Source organism: Callithrix jacchus, chromosome 4 (assembly GCF_049354715.1).
Source record: "Callithrix jacchus isolate 240 chromosome 4, calJac240_pri, whole genome shotgun sequence".
In the NCBI taxonomy this organism is placed as follows: Eukaryota; Metazoa; Chordata; class Mammalia; order Primates; family Cebidae; genus Callithrix; species Callithrix jacchus.
This window is the reverse complement of record NC_133505.1, coordinates 37,564,662-37,587,547: the sequence shown is the minus strand read 5'-3', so window position 1 is coordinate 37,587,547 and position 22,886 is coordinate 37,564,662. Positions and strand designations below refer to the sequence as shown.

The 22,886-nt window shown below is 44.4% G+C and overlaps 1 long non-coding RNA gene across 2 annotated transcripts; it reads left to right on the top strand.

The window, feature by feature from the left end:
* Positions 1–14,238: 14,238 nt before the first annotated feature.
* On the top strand, positions 14,239–16,638 carry LOC128931942 (uncharacterized). Of its 2 annotated transcripts, none has more exons than XR_013534703.1 (4): positions 14,239–14,399; positions 14,777–14,957; positions 15,410–15,563; positions 15,850–16,638. It is a non-coding gene; the product is annotated as an uncharacterized LOC128931942 (long non-coding RNA). The 2 variants fall into 2 exon arrangements; XR_008481068.2 differs by having other exon boundaries at positions 14,239–14,475.
* The last annotated feature ends 6,248 nt before the right edge of the window (positions 16,639–22,886 follow it).

The window sequence follows — 22,886 nt, the reverse complement described above, 5'->3', positions numbered from 1 at the left end:
GCTGAGATCATGCCACTGCACTCCAGCCTGGGCAACAGCAAGACTCCATCTCAAAAAACTCAGCTCAGCACTTTTATTCTTGCCAGTTTGGGCTGACATTTAGAAAATTAATTTTCTTCTGGTCATTCTCAGAACAAAATAGTTTCCTAATGGAAGAGCCACCACTCTTCTAGCGAAACTGCAGTGGGTCGCTCTGAGAATACCATGGACCCACTGAATCCAGAAGCTCTTGGTCCCCCAACCTCCTGATGCTCTGTGGGGGCCTGAATCATAGAGAAGACCTTCATCATTAGAAATCCTAGAAGTCACTGAATGATGAAGAAATCTCAGAATTCCCATAAAGAATTTCTTTCTATCAGTTAAGCCCAGATTCTCTGCAAAATACATAAAATGATTACAAGGTATGTTGATTTAGGGTCACGTCTGTACCTCCGACCATCGATGCCAGCAGTCGTTTGTTGGATCTGAGGTCTCAGTTTAGTTCATTACTTTTGGTTAGCAGGAGATTATAAACTGGAATTTCAATGGCATGTGTGAGGCTCAGCCTTAGTCAATATTTACACATAATGATAGTTCTCATCAAAGCATAAGGACTTAGTTATGAAATGATTATACATCACATCCTATCTATAAACAAGATTTTAATTATCATCAACAGCAGCAACAACAAGCATTTACGGAGGAGCTACCCTGTGCCCTAATTGAATTAATGAATTCGTTAATCGTTGTTTTCTGTTTCCCTAAGCATTTGCTAAGTTCAATCTCAGTCAAATTACCTGGGCACCAGAACACGAGACCTTGTTGCTTAAAAGGATGAAATTTTTTTTTCTTGTAATATGAAGAGAGTTTTGCTTGTGCTTGAAACTGTAACTGAAGTTTTCTTACCAGCCAGATGGGCACAGTAGGAAGTCCATGTCTAGAGGGAACTTTTTCCAGAACCTCTAGTGTGGGATCCCTGGATATGGAGGCCCCAGTTCCCTGGCAGAGTCTTCAAGCACTAGGCACATTTGCCTTGCCAGTCCTTTTTCTCTGGTGCCCTGTGATTCCCTTGCTGTTTGTGTGCTGTGTGTCCACTGTAAGACTGTGTGTCCATGTCATGGCTCTCAGTAGACCCTGCTGAAATATGATTTCTCTTACCTGCTCGGTCCTCAGAACCCCTTCATGCCAGCTCTAGGTGCTGATGCTGTCCTGTGAGAAAGCTCCTCTCTCATCCTCAGCACTCCCTGCAGGCGTTGATCCGGTCAGCCCTTTGGCCATGAATAAGGTGACCTCTCCACAAAAATCCAGCTGGAATTTAGGCTTAAAGGTAGGATGGTCTTGTGTTTGCAGATTCCTGCCACGCTTTTAGTCTTAGGATTCTTTCAGTTCATCTTCCCTATTCCATTTAACTTACGACTACCCCAAGCCCTGGGAACCTCTGCCCAGAATCCCTTGAGGGATGGGTGGGAAGGCACACGGGAGCGCTGCCCCGAAACACCCAGGATCATTTCGTGGTTCTCACACCTAGCCGGTGTGCCTGGGGCTGGTGCACCGTGACTGGCTCCTAGGACTTCTCTGTCTGGGAGAGTTGGTCCTACCAGTTCCCAGGCCAAGAAGTCAAGGGCAGCTCAACTGCTTACTTATGACACCAATGGGATGAGATAATTTCCTAAGATTTCAGTTTTGCTTCCTTCTTCGAGTCACTTCCATCCTTCCCATTTCTAACAGAAATCTGGGCTTTGCCTTCTCTTGCCTCAAAAGCAGGAGCTTTTCCTGATTTTTGAAAAATCCTAAGCTCAGGTGAGATTAGATTTCACCAGAGAAGGAGGGGAGAACCCAGAATGCTTTTGAGAGCATTGAGCAGGAGGGGAGAGATCATTCACCTGGACTGGGAGGCGACTGGAAGTTGATGAGTTTCATCAGTAGTGGGGGCATTTCCCCTTCGGTGGCAGCCACCCAAGAGAGCAGTATGACTCAAATGGGACACCTGTTTGCTGCACCTCAGAGGCAAGGCACTTCTTGTTTTGCTGAGGATTTTCTGAAACCCACCAATGGAGCAGAAGCAGATAAGCCAGGACCACGGAGACCCTGGTGGTTTTCTGTGTCTCCCAATGTCTCATAACCAGTGGGGCCTCGCCAATGTCTCATGCTGCTTCAGACCGAGGGTCTTTTATGTGACCTATGGTTGGAGAGCTTTGGTGATGACTGAGTTTGACTTTTCTACTTCTCAGGGGAGTGGGGCTCAGAATTGGACTTAAGTTGATTTAAAGAAAAATAAGGAGGCTGGGCATGGTGGCTCACGCCTATAATCCCAGCACTTTGGGAGGCTGAGTCAAGTGGATCACCTGAGTTCAGGAGTTCAAGATCAGCCTGGCCAACATGGCAAAATCCCGTCTGTACTAAAAATATAAAAAATTAGCCAGGTGTAGTGCACACCTATAATCCAAGCTATTTGGGAGGCTGAGGCAGGAGAATAGCTTGAACTCTGGAGGCACAGGTTGCAGTGAGCTGAGATTGTGCCACTGCACTCCAGCCTGGGTGGCAGAGTGAGACTCTGTCTCAAAAAAAAAGGAAATGTGATATTTCTTGTACTTTGTGCTGGTGAATGGTCATTGGCTACATTCTCTCTGGTCACTGCACCTTTCAGGAGGGCCCATCCCAAATGAAAGCCATGCTGCTCTAATTTGACAGGTTTGTTATGTCATGAGCATGCTCAATGGACAACCTTGTGGGACCCGAATGACCGAAGTGTTACCAAACACTTATAATCCATATTCTAGTTTCTTAATACAAAAGGTTTCCTTATTGTGTTGAGAAGTCTAGGTTAGGCAGGAGCAGCAGGTTGAACTTGTTCCGGGTAATAGGTTTCTTAGTGGCTGGGCAGCCTGCTCACACAAAGGTAGGATATACAGCAAGCAAGAAGCAGAGCAAGTGGGTGGACAATGGTTTGGATTGTGGAATGATGTTAAACTTTCCATTAGATTGCCTGGTTTGGGAGTGCACCATCATTCATTATGTATTAGTACCTACTGATTTTATACTGCCTTCTAATGGTTGCCCACGTGGCCCTGAACTAGACAGAAGTTGTGTATTTCAAAATAGCAAAGAGTAAATTTCAAACATCACACTACAAAAAATAAGTGAGGCGATTGATATGTTAATTCACTTGATTTAATCTTTACCCATTGTATACATATATCAAAATGTCACATTGTACTTTTCAGATGGATACGATTATGGTTTGTCAATTAAAAATGTGAATGAAAAGGAAATGGCTACGATGAGAACTATTGCTGTGTATTACCTTAGACTGCCCAGTGCTGATCTTAGGAATTTGGACACAGTGGTAGCAGCTCTCTCTCTTCTACCTGGAGGTTTTCTGCACATAGCAGATGACTGTCACTACATGTACAGAAGGAAGTCTGAAGACTGCCTTTGGAAGACTTTAACACTGTAGTCAATGAATGGGGAAATTCTGGGGGTACAGTGAGACCTTGTTAAGGAGGAGGCTTCCTTTTCATGTCTTTCTTTACTAAGAAAATTTAGGAGGCATATAATGGAGAATAGCATACATGGTCTGTAGCACACACATTTAGGCCACGTGCCTTCCTCTGCCTTATTTATCCATTCGGGAGGGTATGCACTTGTGCTGACCACTCCCTCACTCTCACCTTAGTAATGGTAATAGTCAAACTTATAATACATAACAAAATAAAGATAACTTATCAAAGCACTAAACAGTCTTCCTCCGTGGTCATCAGGTCATCAACTAAACACATTTGCATGTTGGCTTTTTTTTTTTGAAACAGGGTTTCTTTCACTCTGTTGGCCAGGCTGGAATGCAGTGGCACAAACATGGCTCACTGCAGCCTCAATCCCCTAAGCCCAGGTGATCCTCTCACCACAATCTCTTGAATAGCTAGGATACAGGCAAATGCCACCATGGCTAATTAAAAAAAATTTGTAGTGGCTGGGTGTGGTGGCTCATGCCTGTAATCCCAGCACTGTGGGAGGCTGAGGTGGGCAGATCACTTGAGGTCAGGAGTTCAAGACCAGCCTGGCCAACATGGTAAAACCCCGTTCTACTGAAAATATAAAAATTAGCTGGGCATGGTCATGGGTGCCTGTAATCCCAACTACTCGGGAGGCTGAGGCAGGAGAATTGCTTGAACCTGGGAGGCAGAGGTTGCCATAAGCCGAGTTCACACCACAGCACTCCAGCCTGGGCAACAAGAGCAAAACTCGGTCTCAAAAAAAAAAAAAAAAAAGTTGTAGTAACAGAGGTCTCTGTATGTTGCTCAGGCTCATTTCAAACTCCTGGCCTCAAGTGATCCTCTCACTTCAGCCTCCCAAAGTTCTGGGATTACAACAAGCGTGAGCCACCATGCCCAGCCTGTTTCACCACTTCAAAAAATGTTTACCAGGTTGTCTCTTCTGTAACAGAAGAAATACATTTGCCCCTTCTACAGTATGCTTTGACTATCTGAATTAATAATCCATAGTCTAGGAAATGAAACAAACACCACCATTCACAAAACATCATTCTAAATGCAGAAAAAAAACAAGTGATCCCATTCGAGGGCGAGGAAAGTCTGTGTGCATGAATTAAGTGACCTTTATGTACCAGGCACTTCATACATGTTATTTCATTTATGAGCCAGGCTCTAGTGTAACCATTGTACAGATTCAGAAATGGAGTCAGGTTAACAGATTGTTTAGCGTCTCATACAGGCAGCTCCATGGAACTGAAATTTTTTTTTTTTTTTTAAGATGGAGTTTCGCTCTTGTTACCCAGGCTAGAGTGCAATGGTGCGATCTTGGCTCACCGCAACCTCTGCCTCCTGGGTTCAGGCAATTCTCCTGCCTCAGCCTCCCAAGTAGCTGGGACTACAGGCACATGCCACCATGCCCAGCTAATTTTTTGTATTTTTAGTAGAGACGGGGTTTCACCATGTTGACCAGGATGGTCTCAATCTCTTGACCTCGTGATTCACCCGCCTCGGCCTCCCACAGTGCTGGGATTACGGGCATGAGCCACCGCGCCCGGCCCATGGAACTGAAATTTTAAATGTGGTCTATTTGTAGCTAAAGTTCATACTCTGCATTCTACCACATTGCTGTCTAGACTTAGACAGCTTAGAAATGAACAGCAGAGTTGCTGCAGAAAGAAAGGGTTTGAGAAATCTGGAGCAGTAGGACTTTTACAGAACCGGTGAAGAAATGAAGCCTACGAAGTAACTGGCCAATTATTTGATCATGTTATGAGACAGATAAGATCGCTCATCCCGGATCATGGTCTAAAATGTTGCATTTATATTAAAGTGTTGGAGAAATCCGCAAGAGGGTTAAATGATAATCACTTTCTATTGCTTTATTTAAGTCCTAGAAAAGATTAACATGTAGTAAGCTGAGCTGGAATGACGGGGTCGAAGCTCGTAGGAAGTCGTTTTGCTTTTTTGACAGACTTCCTTCTTATTCCTTCACTCGCTCCAGATGGAGGGTAATGTAAACTTTGTATCGCAGGAATAAATGCCTATTGATTGATTAAAGATCAGTGAAGGCGCTCTGTCTCCATCTGAGAAATGAAAGTGACTGTTTACAAAATTAACCCTTTTCTGGGTCCGACACATGTTATCAAGATGCATCCTGAATTTTGGAAGCCAGACTGCCCACAGCTGTGCAATTATGTAAATACGCTATTTTCCAGCCATCATTTGCATGCAGTGGTAAAAAGCTACTTTTGTAGTTTAGTTTAGATACAACACACATTGGAATACTGTTAGTGACTTCATTTCTTTGAGCACAAATGATGCTTCCTAATTATTTGGGACTTTCCTTTTACTGCACAATAAACAGATTTTCTCTGAGTGCATGTTCACCATGGAAGAGTTGCCATATAGTGGAAATAAAAACCTTTAACTTATGAAGTTTATTTCTTAGGCAGTCTTTTTGGCCTGATAAGAAACACATGTATATCCTTCCCTGCAGTCAGAGTGAACACCGAAGGAGGGATTTGTACCTACTTTGTTTTCTTTTTTAATCCTAAAGCCTTTCTAGAGTACACAATCCTTCATTTGGTTTGCGAATTTAAAGCACGAGAATTGCTGTTGGGTTAGACCTGCAATTTAGCTCATCCAGAGCTCTGTCCCTGACAGGGGTCCTAGAGACATACCCAGTGGGTAGGTCTGGTTGTCTTGGACATCAATCTAAAAAGCCTAGTGATATAATCCAAAATATTCATTTTTTTTCCATTCAGCAACAACTTATTACTACCGTGAGTGAGGCACTGTAATGCACTGCAGAGGACACAGAAATGTATGGGACTCAATTGCCGCCTTTAGAATTTAGTGGGGAAAGTAAAATGTGCATACGTAGATCGAGGTACAAGGTAGAGCAGAATAATTGCTGGGAGAGAGGGAAAATTATTGCAGGAGGATTTGGACAACAGAGATAATTAATAGCAGGCCATACGCGATGGATGCACCATGCATGAATTTATCTAAATACTTCTTAAACAGCTTCCTTACCATTTCTTTTCTAAACCAGGACTTTTTTTAAAATTGATACATGGTGCATGGGATAACATGTTGTAAATTAACCCATCTTCAAAGGTTTAGGAATAGTTTTATTCCTTCAAAAAGTTTCCAGTTTTGTCCCCCTTATTCTTGCAATGAAATTACTTAACAGAATCTAATATATAGTTAGGTGCTGACTAATTATAGATTTCTAATAGGTCAGCGTTCAGGACATCAATAGCCATGAATCAAAAGTAGATTAGTGTGAAAAGAGGCACCTCTAGGTTAGCAAGATCTATGATTCAATAGGTAAGATGAAATATTGGGTGCTATTCCCAGTTCTACTACTTGTTCACTGGATAATCACTTAAGTGCTCTATATTTTACTTTTCATAGCAATAAAATGCAGATAATAAGATTCTCACAGCCATTATAGAAAATTAATGGTAGAAAAGGTCTTTCAAATCCTACTATTTTTTATTAAAACATCATTCCATCATTGTTCAGATATAATATGCAGGAAGAGAAGCTAGAGTATCCCTAAAGCAACATGAAGAACGTTTTACACATGAAAAAAAGTATTTTTTTAATGGTGTGACTTGTGTGTGGCCATTGCTCTGTGATTTAATTCATGTCATAATTATCCTTTTTGAAATAGTTCATTTCCTTGGAAAGAAAATTAATATTAAGATTTTTAAATGTTCTCTGGCCATTCCTCTTTCTGTAAGCTCTGTTTCTGTTGACCAGGGATGCCATTTAGCCCTAGATTTACCTTTATGTCAGAAGAGGACACCAGCTCTTCATGAAGCTCTGCAGCTTTCTTGGTGGACAGATCTCTTTCCGAAGGTGACCTGCTTTCAGCATCGCTGTGGACCCCTGAGATGAAATCAGTTTCAAGGGCGCCCTGGCTTTTGAAGTGGGTTCTGTGGTGATGTCTTTTTTTCCCCCTTCCTGTTCATGCTTCTGGTGCAAAGCAAATTTTATGAGTCCATTCACATTGGCAGAGAGTAGGAAAATAAAATCTACCAAGCAAATGCCTGCACGCTGTAGTACCTCAGGGATTCTAATCCATGCTCGCTTGACTGGTGAGTGCTTCTACTTCGAGTGAAAAAACAAATTCTCCTGGCAAGCTACTTGGATACTGTGTTTCTCAGGAGTTAAAAGAACACAACTTGAGAGGTAGCATTGGTTCCTCTGGATGGATCCCCAACCGGCTTCAGTGCTTGCTAACACGTTTAGCTTTTTTTTTTAAGCATTCCATCAAGATCGTGGAGGCTACTGGACTGTACCATCCCCAGGCTTGGGCAAGAGGAGCTCCTGCCCTGTGCCCTGAGCTTTAGAGAGCATCATTCTGGCCTCACACCTAGGCTTCTCTGTACGGGGCAAGGGGTATGTGAAGCTAAGGGGGACATGCCTACCCAGAACTACATTTCCTTTTCTCTACTATGCTATGAGTACCCAGAACCTCAGAATTCCGTGCACAGATTGCCATGAGCCTGTTTGCAGATCCTGCATGGACTTCTCCAAGAATCTTTTCTCTCAAGGATGGCTGAATCCACTGTAGATGCATCTCTAGTCTCACAGGGTGGCCAAGGAGTGGCTGTTTCCAGAGGGATGTGGCCTTGCAGGTGTGGGTGTCCACATCTGTCCTTGTAGGTCTCTTGTGGTGTACTGTGGGGCCAGAAGTAGGAAAACAAGAGAATTGGGTCATGGGCTGGGGTGGCTCTGTCAGAGTTCTAGCATAGAACTCCGAGGAGTCTAAAACTCTAAATGAGAAGTTGGCTTCCCCAATCCTAAAGAAGGTATTTCTGTCAAGATAGGCATAGTCTATTGAAATACCTAACATATTGTATTTGACGATTTTTTTTGCTTGATTTATAAATTTAAATTCGTGAATATAGACATGCGAGTATCTATCCTTTTGCCCTGGGTTCAGAAAATATTAGAGATGGGATGCCAGCAGATAAGCACTCCCTTCCTGACTGTCACATACCATCGTAGACAGGTCTGAATTCATTCCTCACCAGTCTCAGAGGATAAGGTTTTAAGGTCCACCCCTTGATTCCAACCTCTCATATCACTCTATATCTTGTGTCACAAATTGTCCCCTTTTTCTATTAGATTTCCTTATCTTATTAATAAGACAGGCCTCTTACACCAGTGAGAATTACTATTACTAAAAAGTCAAACAGTAACAGATGCTGGCCAGGTTGCTGAGAAAAGGAGATGTTTATACACTATTGATGGGAGTGGACATTAGTTCAGCCACTGTGGAAAGCAGTGTGGTAATTCCTCAAAGAGCTAAAAATAGAACGACCAGTTGACATAGCAATCCCATTACTGGTTGTATATCCAAAGGAGTAGAAATTATTCTATCATAAAGACACATGCATGTGTGTGTTCATTACAGCACTGTTCACAACAGAAAAGACATGAAATCAACCTAAATGCCCATCAGTGGCAGACTGGATAAAGAAAATGTGGAGCCTATACACCATGCAATACTATGCAGCCATAGAAAGAATAAGTTCATGTCCTTTGCAGGGACATGGATGGAGTTGGAGGCCATTATCCTTAGCAAACTAATCCAGGAAAAGAAAATCAAATATTGCATGTTCTCACTTGTAAGTAGGAGCTAAATGATGAGAACACATGGATACAGAAAGGGGAAAAACACACACTGGGGATTAGCTGAGAGTGAAGGGTGGCAGGAGGGAGAGGAGCAGAAAAGAAAGCCATTGGACACTAAGCTTAGTATCTGGGTGATGAAATAAGGTGTACAACAAACTCTCATGGCATGAGTTTACCTACGTAACAAAGCTGTACTATTGAGTCAATACCTCCTACTAGTCTCTCTGCTTTTCAGTCTTGCCTCAATATTGTCTATCTTTATATTTCTACCAGAATAATTTATCCAAATAAAAATCTGATGAAGTCATTCCCCTTAAAAATCCTTGAGAGTTATAGCATAAATACAAAGTTCCTTAACATAGCATACACAGCCCTCTGTGATCTGCCCACTGTTTATTTTTTCCTTTTTGTCCCTTGCCACAACTTGTGTTAAAGTTACATACTACTTCCAGTCCTGGGCACTTCAGGAGACGTACCCTAAGGTGCAGACATGGCTCAGTGCAAGAACCACCCCACACACAACCAGTCCTGAAAATGGCACAGAAATGGCATCAAGAAACCCCGGTCACAAAGATACGGATCTCTTAAGGGCGTGGACCCCAAGTTCCTGAGGAACATGTGCTTTGCCAAGAAGCACAAGAAGAAGGGCCTAAAGAAGATGCAGACCAACAATGCCAAGGCCAGGAGTGCAGATGCCGAGGCTGTCAGGGCCCTCGTAAAGCCCAAGATCCCAAGGGGTATCGGCCGCAAGCTTGGCAACTTGTCTACGTTGCACACCCCGAGCTTGGGAAGCATGATCGTGCTCGCATTGCCAAGGGGCTCAGGCTGTGCCGGCCAAAGGCCAAGGCCAAGGACCAAACCGAGCTCGAGGCTGCAGCTCCAGCTTCAGTTCCAGCTCAGGCTCCCGAAGGTACAGCCCAGGCCCCTACAAAGGCTTCAGAGTAGAGATCTCCTTCTGCCAACGTGAGGACAGAAGACTGGTGCAGCTCCCCTGGGCTGCCATCTGAATGGGGCTGGGATCCTTCTGTGCTATTTGTACAAATAAACTTGAGGCAAGACTTGCTTAGAAAAAAAATTATATCCCAGTAATATTGCCATCTCATGCAACCCCCTTTTCAAAACAGACACTTGCCTAGCTTTCTCACACAAATGAGCCTTCTTTTTTTCCCCCCAATTTTCTGTCTGTCTGAAATACTTTTATTAACTCCCACTCCTCCTGGTTCATCACTCCCAAAAACTCAGCTCGAGTCCCCCACTCTGGGATCTCCTTGTACCCTTTGAATTTCTGTATCACTATACTTACTACATTGTATGGAAATAAAACATATTTGTGGATAATTCCTTTCTCTATTCTTAGCAACTCAAGAATTTGGAGTACGTCTGACTTGTCGTGATACCTCAGCACAGAAGGTATTTAACGTGTTGAATAGCATCATCCTACTCTCCCGTGTGTTATAGCATTTACACTCATTGTACAGGCTAGTTCTGGCTTTGGCAATGGAGGGAGGTTATTCTTCCTTACTTCTTCCTCACTGAATGACTCTAACTGGCAGCAAGAAATCCAGTTCTCTAACCAATGAAGACACCAAAACACTGGGGAGTCATGTTGGATGCAGTGATTCAGTTGTCTGGGCACAGCAAAACTTGCTGACCTCAAAGCAGTGTTTAAATAAAGACAGACTGGCTGGTAATTAACAAACTGAAGGGCTATTGACTTTTTTGTGTTCAGGAGTATAAAGTATGTGAGGGTGATGGGTAAAGAAAACAAGCGGCCGGGCACAGTGGCTCAAGCCTGTAATCCCAGCACTTTGGGAGGCTGAGGCGGGTGGATCACAAGGTCAAGAGATCGAGACCATCCTGGTCAACATGGTGAAACCCCGTCTCTACTAAAAATACAAAAAATTAGCTGGGCATGGTGGCGCATGCCTGTAATCCCAGCTACTAAGGAGGCTGAGGCAGGAGAATTGCCTGAACCCAGGAGGCGGAGGTTGCGGTGAGACGAGATTACGCCATTGCACTCCAGCCTGGGTAACAAGAGCAAAACTTCGTCTCAAAAACAAAAAAAAAAAAAGAAAGAAAACAATCAACAGTCATTCTGCATGTGAAAATGGTGTGAGAGTACCTGGTACGGCACCTGGAGAGGTAGATTGGCATTGTTCCTGAAGCTTGGAATTCTGGCATGTTATGTGGGTCCCTCAGCAACAGATGGCATTTTGGGGGAGCTTATATATGAAGATGACAGTTTACCAATACCTTACAATTATTAAATCCCTGAATTAGATGCATCTTATGTGCACGCATATTTGCCCTGTGAACTTAAGATGAAATCTCTCCAGTCCTCATTTTTATTAGTCTTCTACCACAGTTGAGATGAGAGCAGGGGTGAAAAAGGAATAAAGGTTTCTTCTGCACTTAGCATGAAATCCAAAGTCCTTCACATGGTCAAAAAAGCCTTGCAAAAATCTCTCTCCTATCGCCAGGTACCACAACCCTTCCTTTTCTTGCTCCTTCATCTCTAGTCAACTGTGATTCCACCACACTGGCTTTTTTTTTTTTTAACTCTTTGTCATTCCTTTCATTGAATTAGGGCTGGGCTTGTGACTGCGTCGGCCAAAAGAATACAGTGGCGGTGTAACACTGTGCCAGTTCCATGCTTTGCCATGAAAAAGACTGGTAGCTTCCATCACATTCCCATGGGAACTCGGCCGCCATGTTGGAGGAAGCCCAAGCAGCTATGTGGAGAGATCATGTGAAGGAGAGTCAAAGTTCCTGATATCTTACCTCACATCCTGGGGGCTGATAATTAGTCAGTAATAGACACTTAGAAGGACCTCACATCTCCCAAGTTCTTTTCTGTCCCTGGGCCCTGGAATGGGTCCTTTCTTTCACAGAGTAATTCTTCATTTTGTGTTTGCTCTGACAGGGCTGCTCATTGCCGTTTTTGTCACCTCACCACATAAGTTGATCTTAAAAACAACCTACCAAAGCTGGCTTTCTGCTTTAGTCACTTACTGTTTGATCTTGGGCAAGTCGCTCAATTTCCCTGAGCCTCCATTATCCTTATCATTAAAATGGGCATATTGATAATACCTCCCAGGCCTGTGGATGGGATAAATGAAACAATGCATGCAAAGTACTTAGTGCAAGGCCTAGCATGTAGTAGACCCTTCATAATCATAAACAGTGTGGTTGATCTCAGCCTGAGAGAGACTCATATCTGGAATCTTCTTAGCTTCCAGGCCTTGTGGAAGTATTATGCATACTGGGGTGGGGGGGAAGAGAAGTGGGTGGTTCTGAAAACATTTGTTATCCTTGGATGAGGACAGCTAGGTGTCATCTATATTGATGGTCTTCAGGCCCTCAAGTGGCTTTGAGACTGGAGATGAATATGGCTCTTCTCATTATAAGACCCAGGTCTGGTGTGGGGTTATAATTTTATCATCAGAGCCCTGGTCATGTCCTTCTATTTGCACGGTTCTTGTCCTACACTGAACAGGAGAGCCCAGGGAAGCTAATGATCCTCATTTGTATCAGTTAGGGTCTCAACATGCCCTGAAATGTTCTTCATTATGCTTGTAAGCGGTATTTATTTTAATTACGCTTATGCTTGCAGGACCGTTTGCTGCTGCCTTTTTCTGTACATTTCTCCCTGCAGAGTTCTTCTGCTATGTGAGAAATGCATCTTCTTATCTCTTCCCATGCCTTTCATTATGTTTTTATAGAACACATGGCTGTGTTCATCACTCACACACACGTACATCCTAGAGCCACATCTGGCCTTAGAATGGTTTGGGCCAGAACACCAGTGAGGTCCCTTCTCCCTCTGAGGGTGCCCTGCCCACTGTCTTCCACCTATTTTAGTGCATCATCCCAGCAGTCAGCTTCCTATAATTGTTGAAGGTTTGAACCTTTAAGCAGCTCTGCTCTATGGCATGAACACCCAAGCCTGCAACAGTTTGAGCTAGAGAGAAAATATTTGACTATAAAAATGAAAGTTTCCCCTTTTTAGAGCCATTGGACAACTAATAAACAGACATGAATATATTCTAAGTTCTGGGTGTGTGTGCAGTCTTTGGTGAAAGAGATATCAACTCAATATGCATAAAAATCAAGGGCACAGTGGCCTGGGAGCTCTGGCTTCGCTTGTAGCAAAGAAGTTTGGGATCTAGATGCTGTGTGTTTGGGCTGGGAAAGTTGAGATTCTCCCAGAACTTGGCGAGGAGCACTTACATTAGCATTTCCCATCTCACAGGAAGGTCTCTGTGCTCCTACTAATGGCAGATGGCCCTGCTGAGAACAGCAGCATCACAGAGAACCACTGAGCAGGAAACAGAACTCTCCTTCCAGGTGCCATTGTGAAATACCAAACACATTTGATATTTACTACAGCCCTCGCTCCCATGTGGTTTTCTCACAGTAACAAGTGTAATTCTGCTAGTAACTGTTTTGGTAAATGAGTCATATTGTAGCAATCTTCATGAATCAAAGATAATTATATTTTTACTCAGCTAGCACTGGTTAAGAAAACTCTCTCATTCTTCAATTAGTTGTCTTTTCACTCTCGTATTTATCTAGAGGGCCTTCCGCATAATTTCAACTAGTTCCTTGCTCCCTTTTCCCTATCAGTTAATGCCTTTTTAATTTGCATGCCTTTCCACATTATTTTGTATATTGTTTATCATTGTTCTTCTTCTATATATATATATATTTCTTTTATACGTATATTTCCCAGGAATGTGTGTGTGTGTGTGTGTGTGTGTGTGTATGTACACATTCGTGGGAAACCACTGTGGTGGATTAAACAAGGCTTGCCTGGAGGAGACAGAGATAACAGTCTTCCATAGCTGGGAGCGTTACTGATAAACCATGACATCAGGTTTTCATTCTGTAAAGAGGTTATGGTTCATATCTCATCTGCCTTCTACTAACTTAAATTCTTACTCAGAATGACCAGGCAGTTGAAATTGAATTGCCATTAGTCCTTGCTACTATGTTTGAGCGTAGGTACCAGAAATTTTGTGAAGAGCTTTCAACCTGTAGTTCCTGACAGGTCACAGTGACTTCATAATTAGCGATTCTTCTCCTCATTTAACAGATGAGCAAACGGAAGCTTAGAGGTTACAGGATTTGCCCGGGGTCACATGGCTGTGACACAACTATGAGAACCTTGTTTTAATTTTAGCATCTCTTATGTACTGCCTACCTCATAACCTTCTTGTCTTAGTTGATTTGTGCTGCTGTAACAAAATATCTCAGCCTGGATAATTTATAACTGTATGTTAATTTCTCACTGTTCTGGAGGCTGGGAAGTCCAAGATCATGTGACCATGCTGCTGGTGGTCTGTGTCTGGTGAGGGCTGGCTCTCATCTAAGATAGTGTTTTGTTTTGGTTTGGTTTTTTTTTTTGCCATATCTTCACATAGCAGAAGGGCAAAAAGGGCCCTGTATGAAGCCTCTTTTATGAGAGCCTTAATTCCATTCCTGAGTGAGGCACCCTCTTAAAAGCCCACCTCTTAACACCACAGCAATGGGGATTACATGCCCCCATGTATTTTGGAGGGACACAAGTGTTCCAGCCATAGCACTACTACTTATCCAGCACAGCACAATGGGACTTAAAAGTCATTTTTCTGCTCTTGCCCTATTTCAAGGTGGACACAGAATCATCAGACTTCAGATCTTCCTCTCTCGAGTCAGCCATGGTCTGTTCCAGGTCACATCACTGTGGGACAGACAGAGGCTGAGGCAGGACCAGGCCTCCCCAGCCTCCACGTCGTCGTCCACACTTCTTTTCCTCAATGTGCCTGGGGATTCTGCAAAATGTGATTTCAGGTCAGTTTGTCTCTGATGCCTTTAAGCTCATATCATGTGCCCTGCTCTCTTCTCCATGGTCCTTGCCTTTCTGGAAACCACCCATGGCGGTCCACACTGTCTGGAGTTTCTAATGTGTTTGACCTGGGGTGGGGCCCAGTCATCAGGTGGTTTCATTGAGTAGCTCAAGTAGTGCTTCTCAAACTTCAACAAGCACAGAAACCACCCCAGTTCTGATTCACTAGGCCAGGTGGGATCTGAGGTTCTGCATTTCTAATGAGCTCACAGGGACTGTGAGGCCTTGGAGATTCAAATTCAGTTTTCTGCAGTAAGGCTCAGGCATCTGCATTCTTACTCCCCCTCACTCCCCGCCATGATGTTAACAAGTGACCCAAGTTGGGAACCCCTCTTGTGGACTCTCCACTTCTGTGTCTCTCCATCAGACACTGTGGTAAGATGTGTTTTCTTTCCAGGGCAAAATATGAATCCCCCGAGTCAGGAGGATTTTTCTGAGTATCCATCCTCTTCAGATTCCTACACCCAACACCAATTCCTATCTGGGACTTGCCTTTCCATGAGACCTTGATCACCACATGGCTTCAAAAGGCTCAAGTCTTTACCTGCTAGGTAACCTTGGGCAAATCTGCCCACCATGCTGGACCTCAGTTTCTTCGTTGTCAATAAGAGAGAGTTGAAACAAATGCCAATCATTTGTCTCAGACACTCTCAGTTATACCAGAACAGGGCAGCATCCCTCTCCTGGGGAAGATTTGTGATTGCTGGTGCTTTGGGAAGGTGGGGGTGTGAGGCTGTTGGAGTGCATTGTATGGATGGGAGGACAGGTGGAAGGAGGAGGTGGTGGCTGCCAGCTGGGCCTCCCTTCCAGCTGGGGATCCTTGACCCCATCACACAGCCAGCTTGGAAGCAGACCAAGGAAAGCCTCAAAGCCACTCCCAGGACAATCACTTGGGCCTCAAGGAATATCTGCCATGGAATATTACAGCAGAAAAAGACCTGTCAGCTCCTCAGTCATTCTCCAAGGTGATATTAACAGGAGGGCATCTGCAAAGAAACCTCTTTACTGGCTTCTCCATCTGGGAGCAGCCCTGGCTGCATCAATTCCTCCCCTTGAAACCACCAATCCGGCAGATGGATGCGACTGCACAGCTTTCCAGGGAATTTCCTGAGTATCTTTCATGTCAGTGATATCTGTGAGAAACAGGAAACTGTTTTCCCATCTCATTCACATAATAGATAAGATGAGAAATTAGCTGCTGGATGAACCTGGGGGCTGTTCATTTTGTCACAATAAATAAGGCTCTGCTCATGCTGGCGCTGCCTACTAGCGCATTTCCTGGTGCGTGTGTGCAATCTGCATTCTCTTGTTTCAGAGCCTCCCAGCCTCATCCCCACTCAAGGCTCCTGTTCTGTTTTTGTTTCTCTGCTAAACCTGCTAAAGGTTTCCCCAACCCAGAGACCTCTGAGCATGTGGAGTTTTGTGGCCACTTAAAGCTTTGCCTCTGAGCAACCACAGGGATCCCCTTTCCTGAGACACCTGCCCCACACCTCTACACTGTCATGATCTGCAACCTTGCACCTTAGGTGCGGCTCAGGCACCAGCCTAGCGTCGTCGGCATCACCTGGTGCCTGTTAGAAACGCAGCCCCTGCAGCCCCTGCAGCCCCTGCAGCCCCGGCCCAGACTTCCTGAATCAGAATCAACATTTTAACAAGGTTTCCACGTGGATTCATTCCTGTGCAATTAAAGTTTGAAGTGGGCAAAGCTCTGGTCTGAAAGAGCTAACGTGGATTTTCTAATGCTCTGATGAGACACTGGAGAGCCAGCGTTTTGCCTGACATTTGGGACTTCTGGTGCAGCACCACACCTCCAAGCCATTTCCCCAGTGTACCCTGTGATCAGCAAGGTGACTGCACTGGGCTTCCCACACACCCGGAAAATGAAGGGGCAGTGACTGAGTTCGTGCATGTGGCAAAGACCCTGTGAGTAGCGCCCATGTCCATAAATGCCCTGATGTTTTGGGGGGAAGGTAATCTGCTCACACAGAGAAGGAAGGGATAGGGATTTGCCTAAGGTTCCACTTTCCTTCGACTGCCTTCTTGAGTAATATGCTTAATGCTGTAAGAAACTGATGGGGTCTAGGATGTGAAGAAAATGAGAACTTGGATTAACGTGATATTCAAGTTAAAGGTGAGGGTTTCTTGCTGCTTGAAAATATTAAAGCTAGACATTGTGTCGGTTTCCAAGGGCTGCCATAACAAGGTGGTACCAACTGGATGGTGCCACCATACGTTTCTAAATATTAGAAACGTATTGTCTTCTGGTTCTGGAGGCCACAAGTCCGGGACCAAGATGTCAGCAGGTTGGTTTCTCCTGGGGCCTCTCCACGCAGCTTGCAGATGCCGTCTTCCCCTCTGTCTTCAGAAGGTCTTCCCTCTGTGTGTGTTTCTGTCCTCATCTCTTCTTACAAGGAGGCCGGTCATGCTGGATTAGAGCCTATTCTACTAACTTAATTTTAATGTACTTATTACTTCTTTAAAGAGAAGGGTTGGTTCCTTTTGAAGACTCCGAGGGAGAGTCTGTTCCATGCCTCTCTTTGCTTCTGTGGTTTATGGGCAATCTTTGCCAGTTCTTGGCTTGTACAGGTGTCACCCTGATCTCTGGCTTCGTCTCCACATGGCATTCACTGTGTGTGTATCTGCGTCCAAATTTCCCATTTTAATAAGGACACCAGTCAGGTTGGATGAGCCCGCTCTAATGACCTGATTTTAACCTGATTACCTCTGCAAAGACCCTATTTTCAAATAAGGTCACGTTCTGAACTATGAGGGGTCAGGACGCCAACATCTTTTAGCTGTGAGGGAAATGGGGAAAAATTTAGTCTGTGACAGACGTGAATTTAAGGATTTCATGTAAACTGCACCTGATGATGCTGAGAGATGGGAACTTTTCTTTCTCGCTCCTCCCTCCTTTTGGAAATTCTGGGATCAAGGAAGGGTGGTGGGTGGGGGGTGGTCAGGAGGACGGTGCACGGACAGTGCAGCTGGGAGGAAAAAAGTGTAGCCAAGGCAGGGTTTTGTGTTGTTGTTGTTTAATGTTTAGAAAACTAAAAAAAAAAAAGGGAAATCAATTATGGGGCCTACCTGAACTTTATTTCCTCACCAAAAACCAAATTACTCACCAAACTTATCGCTTGCTATTGCAGGCTTTGGTATTAAAGAAAACAATCAGGCGGGCAGGATTAATCTCTGACAGCTGCCTTATCTTTAACTTGCACCTTTGTTATTTTCTGATGAGCTTCTCCTTTTTTGCTGCCACGTTGTACCATACCTCACTGGTTCCTTTCATTTTATCATCAGGCAAGAGCGGAGGACCTTTCAGTTTATTAAAAAACCTTTATTTGTGAAGAACAAAGAGGGGGAAAAAAGGCAAACAATGAGGTCAGACAATCTCCTTCCTGCCAGGAGTCACTCACCTGCTATTTAGAGTGTTATCAGTTGGGGGAGACTTGCATCCTGGAAAATGAGGCTCTGACAGGCTACTCGGAAACACACACACACACACACACACACACACACACACACACACCCTCTCAGCTCTGACTGGCACACATCAACCTCCACAAAAGGTCCTTGACTAACAAAGCTGCAATATTTTCTTTTGTTTCTAAGCTTCCAAAAAAGAAGCCAAACATGCCTGCCCCTCTTTCCCCCAGAATGCCCCACTTTCTCCTTCAGTGTAGCCCAGGGTTCCTGCAGAGAAAGCCTGGGCAAGGAGTGGCCACATCACAGCTCCATCTCCTGTGAGCTGGGAGAGCTGGGAGAGCTGGGAACAGCTCCGTCTCCTGTGAGCTGAGAGAGCTGGCAACAGCTCAGTTGTCAGCCAGGGAAGCGCTTTATCTTTGATGCATCTTGCTGCTGATTTTTGTTTTGAGGATCAGAGGGCAGGCAGCGGTTTTTGGTGCCTGCCGATTTCTGTTTAGAAGGGCAATGGTCTGCGCATGGTTATCTGTCGTGGGGCTGCACCTGCTGGTTTGATGTAGCTCTGGGAATCGGAAAGAGCACTGGGAACTCCCTAGTCTTCCATGCCTCGGTTTCCTTTTGGGTTTCCACAAGGTGGTGTTTAAGATTCCTCCTGTGTTTGAGTGCTCTGGAGCCCTGACCCATTTTACTTTTTACTTCCAGATACAGGAATGATTAAGATTCACCACCATATTTGCCACTAATTGGTAGCATGTCCTTGAGTAAGTCACTTAAACCTCTCTGAGGGTTGGAAGACACGCGCTCTAAGGCCTTGTGTGAATTTATGAATCTCTGATGTGTGTGTTGATCTGTTGTTCTGCATCACGGAGCATATCAAAGAAGCTTGAGGTTCGGGTTAAACCTACGGCTGCCTTCCGTCAGGTAGGCGAGGTGGACTGGTTTGTATCGCTGTGTAACAGAAGACGACACACTCAACCACACTTTCTGAAGGTCAGAAGCCCAGGCTGGGTCTTCTACGCATACTCTTACCAGGCTGGTAGCAAGGCGTCAGCTGAGGCTGTGATCTCATCTGAAACTCAGGGTCATCTTCCAAGCACATCCCAAGGCTGAGGAATGCTCTCAGCTGAAGTTCCTTGTTATGAGATCTTCCTTAGCAGATCACAGCACAGCCTGGTCTTTTTCCAGGCTAGTGGGCGAAGGTCTCTCTGATGCTTCACCTTTTAAAGGTTTGCCTGATGAAGCCAGGCCCACCCAGGAGAATCTCCCTTTTGCCTGGGGTGCTTTCTCTCCTATTCACAGGTCCCCTCATGCTCAAAGGGGGAAAATGATACAGATGCAGGCATGCACATCAGGAGGTGGGGGTCTTGGGATTCATCTGAGAAGCCCACCTACCACACAGAGTTTCCATATTCTCTATCAATGTACCTCTGGGGTTTGTGACCCCACTCGACTAGTCTTAAAACTTTTTTCGTCCTAGTTCAGAGGTGGAGCAGATCCATCTGTGGATGGAAGCTCTGATTTCTTTGTTTCCTCTGACTTCTCTGCTTACCCCACTGAAGAACTGGAGAATCCACGGTATCATTTGCCTAATGGCTGCTTGGAAAGACTTTGAGTGTGTTATAGTCCCATGGGGGACAGTGGCAAAGCCTGTGGGAAGGGTCATCAGCTGAATGGAAGAAGACGCACCACAGGGTAGAGGCAGGGATGTTGAGGAGCCCAGCGTGAAGCTGCCAGCCTGCTACTTTGCACTTAACTGGGCTTAGCCAGTGACCTGGAACTGTACTGCCTCTCGATTTTTTTTGTTTTGCATTTTATTTCCTGTGTAACCGATCCCAATTTAGAAGCCAAAATCAAGCCTTCCCGTTTTTGACCTTGTTTCCTGTTGCTTTGCCTCTATTTCACTCCAGATCCTAATCTCAGAGGCTCTGACCTCCCTGGTAACCTTCTGAATTTCTCCCTTGTTAATGTCTGATTCTATCTTTGAGTCTGGGCTAGACCCTGGCTGTTGTACCATTCGCTTTGGTGACTCAGTGAGAGAAGCCCAGTTTCTTCCCTTAACAATGATACTTGGACACTTCCCCTCTCCTTGGCCATGCTGAGCTCTGAGGTATGCCCTAATTCTCCTGTCTCCTCTTCCCTGCTTCCCTCTCTCCTTTTCTTCAGGACTCTGAAGAATCTTTAGGAAGTGAGTTTGAAAAAACCTGGAAGGGTGCTGGCTTCTCAGCTTAACATGCTTCTGTGAACTCTTATGAACTTGCTGATGGCATCTGGGCTGAGATCAAGAGTTCTATCCTGTCTCTGGAGACTGAGGTGCTGGCCTTCCCAAGAGGGTAGGGCTCAGGATGTAATGACAGAGGTCTCTTCCAGCCCAGAGGGAGTTGGCTGCTTTCTCCCTGTCTCTGTCTCTCTGTCTCTCTCTCTCTCTCTCTCACACACACACACAATTGAAACCACGAGACAACACTTCACACCCATTATGATGATGATTATAAAACAACAACAGTGAGGCTGTGGAGAAATTGGATCTCTCATGCATTGCTGGTAAGAATGTCAAATGGTGCAGCCACTCTGGAAAGCAGTGTCACAGTACCTCAAAAAACTAAATGTTGATTATCATATGATCCAGCAACGCCACTGCTAGGTATATGCTAAAGGAATTGAGATCAGAGACACAGGCAAATACTTGTATTCTAATGTTCACAGCAGCATTATTTACAAGAGCCAAAAGGTAGAACGAACTTAAATTCATCTATTGATAGATGAATAGATAAACAAAGTGAGGTGTATACACAATGAGATACTATTCAGCTTTAAAAAGACAAGACACATGCTTCAACATGGAGGAAACTTGAAAACATTATGCTAAGTAAAATAAGCCAGACACAGAAGGACAAATGCCATCTAATTCCACTTATATGAGCTACCTAGGTAGTCAAATCCACAGAAGCAGGAAATAGAATGATGATTTTCGGGGCTGAAGGGAGGGGGAATAGGGAGTTATATTAAAGCGGTACAGAGTTTCTGCTTAGGATGATTAGAAAGTTCTGGAGATGGGCAGCAGTGTTAGTTATACAAAATTGTCAGCGTATTTCATGCCAGTTGAGTCGTATGTTAAAATGGGTAAAGTGGAACATTTAGTGTTATATATATTTTACTACGATAAAAATAACATAACATGTTGACGTGTGTGCTTTGAAAGCTCACGACACTTGGGTGATACAGTATATTACAGAGATACAGCCATCTTTTATGGAAAAATGCCACGTTTTAGTTCATGATACTCCATCAAGATGAGGAAAGTCAGTGGGAGAATATCAAAGTGTGTAAAGAATTCTTTCTAGCTAGATGGCACCATATGCGGTTATATCTATTGCATATTTAATAATTAAATACAAAAGCACTATTCTAAATAAAAATATCATGCTCTGTGTTTTTATAATCAACTTTTTGAAAGAGGTAATAGTTTATTTTCCATGCTAAGAATTGCACATCCTGCTCTTATTATGGAATATATTTCAAGGGATAGAAAAGTGACATGGAAAGGAAAGATAAAATAAACTGGGCTCATTAGCTCAGAAAAGGAAAGGTTAAGGTCAGCCATTCAGTGTGGGGGAAAGAGCTCAGGGTTGGGAGGCAGACGTGGGCTCTGGTTGTGCACCAACCAGTTTTATGACGTTTTAGCAAATCATTTAACTTTCGAGGGCCTCAGTTTTCTCTATTTCTCTTACAGAAAATAAGAGGGGTTGCACTAGAGTCATTCATTTGTTCCCTATATATTCATTGAGCATTTGCTTCGGGTGAGGGACTCTGCTATGGTGTCTGTGTCCAGTGGAGAGGACAGGAGGTCCTGGTCCTGGCCATGCTGAAGCTCACAGCCAGATATGCCATCCTTCCTGTTCTCCAAGGTGCCTTGCTGGCCTCTAACATCCTCATCTCTGTTTTCATCTTGTGAGCATGCAGGGCTTTCTACCCTCCCTCTGGCACTCAATTGTACTTGCCAAGTAGCCCCTGCGCTGTGCCATCACCCCACAGACTGTGAGTCCCAGAGAGCTGGAGGCCACGTCTTGGACCATCTTCATCTAACTGTATACATTACACAAAGTCTGTGCTCGCTCAGTGTCTTCCTGGCTTGTGGCATTGATCATGTCGGGGTCACTACCTGGTGGCATCAATCATGTTGGGGTCACTACTTTCTTTAATATTTCCCTTAATATTTTGCTAACTACCTTGAGTGAATCTCAACATTGGCTTATATTTGTAACTGGCAAGATAATACAATGATCAGTTGGAAAGCAGTGGATAACAGAAAAACCTCAGGCCTGGAAGGAGACTATTGCCATAGTCCAGGAGAAATGATGGGGCCTGAACTAGGGGAGTGAGTGAGGAGAAGATGGAAGCTTGGAGGAGTGACACCTGGTAGGTGGAATGGGCCAGACCTGGAGCCCTTAGTT